Genomic DNA, 5,288 nt, shown 5'->3' with positions numbered 1-5,288 from the left:
TGGCCACCAGATGCAAAGAACTGACTCATTGGAAAAGACCCTGATGCTGGGAAAGATTGAAGGTGGGAGGAGAAGGGGATGACAGAGGATGAGATGGCTGGATGTCATCACCGACTCGATGAACATGAGTTTGAGCAAGCTCCAGGATTTGGTGATGGACAGGGAGGCCTGGTGTGCTGCAGTCCATGGGGTCACAAAGAGTCGGACACGACTGAGTGAACTGGATAATGACTCCTCCGTGAAGAATATCATGTCTCGGCCTTGATTCTGCAGCTGCCCCCTCCCGTGTCCCGGGGTCTGAGTCAGGGCAGCACTTTGCCCGCTCCCCGCCCCCTCCCTGACGGGCGGGTTCTGAGCTACCGGAGGGGTCTGTATGCGCAGAGACCCGGCGTTTCTCGCAGCCCCGGGTGAGGTCAGCGCTGGACCGCAGGCTGTGTGCCCAGGTGCGGGGGAGGCGTGTGCCCGGCTCTACGGTCAGCTCTGTTCACACGGCTCCCTCTCGCTTGTCCTCACACTAACTCCTCCTTCCCTAGCTGTGCGGTGTTTAAGGACCTCCTTCAGGGTGACTGTACTTAAACATTTCCGTCAATGTCTCTAAAGGCCCCTCTCCCTAACGTCTCAGTACCAGTGGCCCCTCACGCATCTCCGAGCCGTCCTGGGGCCTCCCGGACACCGGACAGGACACCGGACAGTGGTCCAGGGAGCCGGGGTTCCAGGAGCCGCAGGACGAACTCGGTACCCCGCCCCAAGGCCCGGCCCCGCCCCGCCCCCAAGGCCCGGCCCCGCCCACCTGCGCGTGCAGCCCTCCGGCCACTCTATCCCCTGGGGGCGGCAGAGGCCATAGACACGTCTACCACTCACACCTGCGGGCCTTCCCGCAGAAAACCTTCCCGGCTCCTCCCAGGCCCGAGCCCCGTGTTCCTGTGAAGTCTGGAGACCCAGCACGTCCCGGCCTGGTGCTCTGAGTGAGGTGGGGTGGCCCGCCCCTCAAAGGGATGCTCCCGCCCCCGACACCGCCCCCCTGATCCTGGGGCTGGAGGGACCGCAGCCCTGGGTGGGGGAGGGAGGGGGGGCTCACTGCCTGGTCCTGTCCAGTGTTTGAAGGAGAAATTCTGGGACACGTGGGAACAAGCTTTGCAGGACATGGGCAGGTCATCAGCTTCCGGGCTCCGGTTCAGGAATGCTGCCCGTTTGACTTGTTCTTTGCATCCTTATCAGCCCTTTATTGAGACACTGCAGGCTGGCGGTGTCTGCGGTGATAGAGTCGCAAAGGTCAACAGAGTGCCCTGGTTCCTGGCTGAGGGGTGAGACCGACAGTTACCAAACCAAACATGGGACTCAGAAAGTGGAAAGTTCTGGAAGGAGACAGGATGGTCCAGGCCATGGAGAGGACTGGCCTTCAGAGCCAGGTGGGCCTCCCCCCTCCCCTCCCCATCCCTCCCCTCCCCCACCCCCGCTGCCCATCCCCCCTCCAGCCCTCTAAATGGACCCTCCCCAGCTTGCCTGTCTGTCCCTGGTCTCTCTCTCCTCGGCTCCAGCCCCTGCCCTTTCTCTCCACCCTAAACCTCTCTCGATTCTGGACATACCGTTATGGCTTTACACCCCCAGTCAGGTGTCTGGCCAGCTCCTCAAACAGGGGACGTAAGGAAGTCCCCAGACAGAGCCTGGACCTGCAGGGCTGCCCACTGTGGTGCTTCTCCCAGCTGCGAGGCCCCCCAGGCGGCAGGTTCTTCCACGGCTGTTGATTGTTCAGGGCCGGAAAGGAGGCAGGGGTGCTGGGTCAGGCTCTGCGAGGCTGGACATCTGGAAGGAGCATGCTTTCCCAAAGCCTTGAGGGTCAGCGCTGGTGCCTGGGGAAGCGCTTTCTTTTCAAAGCTGCTCTCCTTTCTCTTGGGCCAGGTGTTCCACACGAGAGGATGGGGGGGTGTGGACCACCAGGAGGTGGTCCAGCCGAAAGGGACTCAGGCACGAACTGTGGGGAGAAGGAGGCGGACACTTAGCACGTGGACATGGACCCAAGAGGGAAGAAAGTCCAAAAAAATCCCCATAGTTCGTAAAGAATGTGCCTGCAATGCGGGAGACCCAGGTTCGATCCCAGGGTTGGGAAGATCCCCTGGAGGAGGGAATGGCAATCCACTCCAGTATTCTTGTCTGGAGAATCCATGGAGAGAGGACCCTGGTGGGCTGCAGTCCATGGGGTCACAAAGGAACACAGCTGAGCAACTAACAGTTTCACTGTGTCTCAGCTCGTCTGCTGCCACCGGGGGGCACCTGCACCCACCCGCCTGGGGGCTCTAAGTGTGATCCCACGTTTCAGACCAAGCGGTAAGCAGGAAAGAGCTGGCTGGGTCTCCTGCATCGCAGGCAGATTCTTTACCACTCGGCCACCAGGGAAGCCGATGCTTGACTTCAGTGGTGGGTATTGTGGGTGGTTACGGAAGATTTTCTCTTTGTGTATTATCTGTGAATTTGTTGTTGTTCAGTCGCTAAGTTGTGTCCCGCTCTTTGCAACCTCATGGACCGCAGCACAGCAGACTTCCTGTCCTCCACTATCTCCTGGAGTTCACTCAAATTCATGTCCGTATCTGTGGATGATCATGTTAAGAAACAATTTTCAAGGTCTGAGGATGTATGTAAAACATGACAACTCTTGTTGAAACCACACTATGTGTAACTGAAGTTTTCTAAGAGAGCAGAACGTTATTGTTCACCAAAAAAGAGAAAAATATGTGAGGTGATGAATGTGTTAATTAACTAGATTTGTTGGGGGGTCTTTTCACAGTGTTTATGTTTAAAAAATCATGCTGTATACTCTAATATCTTACAATTTTAATTGTCAATAATACCTCAATAAAGCTGAAAAATATAAATGGAAAAATGTTTACATTCCTATGAAGCAAAAAATAATAATGGTTTTCAGAGGTTTGAAGGCAAATGCTACTAAGCTCCCTTGATTTCAGAGTTCTATGTCTGTTTTGAATGCATTGGTATGAATCTAAGAATTTGAAAAGAAAGACATTTTTGTGAAAATCCATGTTGACAAACACTGAACAGCAAAGTTGAACTGTCAACTAAAACAAATTTCTAGTCTCTGGTCACCTGCTGCCACCGAGTCCCAGACCACCGCCCAATCCAATTTTCTCCCCGGCGCAGCGCCCAGGTCCGCGAGCTTTTCCTGGACCAGTGACTGGAGTTAAGGGCGCCGGACAACCTTGCAGGCCAGTCCCTGGGGCTCCCACGTGACCTGAGTCCACATGCGCCTCGGGGAGACTGGGGCCATCTGTCTGTCCATCTGTCCGTCTGTTGGGCCGGCGCTCCTGTCTTCTCACGGGTGCCTGAGGGTCTCTTCCAAGGATGACAGCCTGACCCCCATTTCAGTGCCTCCCCCACCAGCCCCAGCGGAGATGGGATCCGAGTGGGGGGGCCTCAGGAAAAGATGGGTTCCAGAGCCTCGATCCCTGAAGAGAGTCTGACCAGCGGCCGTCCTTTCTCACTGCTCCGCAGACCCGAGGACTCGTCTGAGATGCTGGGGAGTGACCAGGGCTGCAGGGTCCATGTGCTGACCACCGCTGGGAGTGCTAAAGGGCTCAGAAAGCGAACTCGAGGCTAAACAGACGCGGCTGCAGGCCGGCCGCCAGGAGCCCCAGCCGGCGAAGGCTGCTTCATCTGGTCCCCAGCCTCCTCGGCCTCCACACGGGCCCTGCCTCTCCTGGCCGACAACCACCTTCACTGAAAAGAGCGGTTGGAACTCGGTGTCACTCCGACCCAGCAGCAGGACCTGCAACTCTTGCTCACCTGCCTCTGCAACTGGGGAGCTGCCTCCAGGACGACGGGGCCTGGGGCAGCAGGGTCCACCCGTGGCCCTGTCACCCCCGTCGCCCCCGTGGCCCGCCGCCTGCTCCAGCCAACTGGGCCCCGGCTCCAGCGGCCTCTGTGGGTCACCGAGTGGCACTCCCATCCGGGGAGAACACAGCCTGGACGTGTCTAGGGCTTAACCTCTGCCTTTGGGACTGGAGGCGGCCTTCACGTGCCGAGCTGCTGGCTGGCCCTCAGGATCTAGCCCTGACCGAGGGCCCCAGGGTGCTGCCCAGGGACCCCCAGGCACCGGGAGCTGCAGGAGGCAGTCTGCAGTCCCCATCCTCTCCCCGCCCCCCTGTGCTGGCCACAGGTCCCAGGCGTGGCCCACATGGTAACATCTATGCCCTGCCTGGGCACCTCTGGATGGACAGGAGCGGTGGTGTGCTGAATTGACCCCCGGGACCTGGCTGTCCTGAGTGCTCAACCCCTTCCTCTCTCTTTTCAGGGCATCCCTAGAACTTCCTGCCTCTCTGCCAGCCCCCCCAGGAGACACCACACCCCCACCCCAGATGTCTGAGCCATCCTCTAGGAGAGCCCCCCACCTTCTGCTCCTGTCTCCCTGGAGCTGGAAGCAGCTGTGGCCCTGCTCTGCTCTGGCTTTACCCTGAGACCCTCTACTTGCAAAGCTCTAAAGCTCTGGTTTCCCCAGAATCCTGCATGGATGTGAGAGCTGGACCATAAAGAAGGCTGAGCACCGAAGAATTGATGGTTTTGAATTGTGGTGCTGGAGAAGACTCTTGAGAGTCCCTTGGGCTGCAAGGAGATCAAAACAGTCAATCCTAAAGGAAATCAACTCATTTATTGGAAGGACTGATGCTAAAGCTGAAACTCCAGTGCTTCAGCCACCTGATGCAAAGAGTCAACTTATTGGAAAAGACCCTGATGCTGGGAAAGACTAAAGGCAGGAGGAGAAGGGGGTGACAGAGGATGAGACAGTTGGATGGCATCGTCAACTCAACGGACATAAATTTGAGCAAACTCCAGGAGACAGTGAAAGACAGGGAAGCTTGGCATGCTGCAGTCCAGGGGGTCACCAAGAATCAGACATGACTTAGCGACTGAACAACACTAAATAGTTCACCTGTTTTTAAAACTCTTTTTTTGCTGTTCCTCTAACCTGGCATTCGTATATTTGGCACTTCTCATTCTACCCTTGGTATCTCTTTACTTTTCTCCAGCAGCTTGTATTTCTCTACTCTTTCCTGCAGACTCCTGAGGGCTGTCTCCGTTGGATTCCTACTTTATTCCTCCATCCTGTATGTATCTACCTGTGATACTGTGATTCGTAATGAAAAATATGTATTTGGTCTCCTATGGCACAGAGCTTCTCAAACTCTTGAAGATCCCTGAGTGATAAACTATATAACTGTCTTTTGTTGTGCAAATGAGGTGATTTTAGCAAAGCTTCTAAGGATGTGGGCTGGTTGCCA

The 5,288-nt window shown here is 56.3% G+C and overlaps 1 long non-coding RNA gene across 2 annotated transcripts; it reads left to right on the top strand.

The window, feature by feature from the left end:
- The first annotated feature begins 792 nt into the window (after nt 1-792).
- On the top strand, nt 793-4,588 carry LOC122684501. 2 transcript variants are annotated; one of them, XR_006338066.1, is made up of 3 exons: nt 793-965; nt 1,219-1,409; nt 4,304-4,588. It is a non-coding gene; the product is annotated as an uncharacterized LOC122684501 (long non-coding RNA). The 2 variants fall into 2 exon arrangements; XR_006338065.1 differs by having other exon boundaries at nt 793-970.
- Nucleotides 4,589-5,288: the final 700 nt, after the last annotated feature.

This window comes from Cervus elaphus, chromosome 26 (genome assembly GCF_910594005.1).
Source record: "Cervus elaphus chromosome 26, mCerEla1.1, whole genome shotgun sequence".
Classification (NCBI taxonomy): domain Eukaryota; kingdom Metazoa; phylum Chordata; class Mammalia; order Artiodactyla; family Cervidae; genus Cervus; species Cervus elaphus.
The sequence above is the reverse complement of the archived record's forward strand: the minus strand, read 5'-3'. Positions and strand labels throughout refer to the sequence as shown.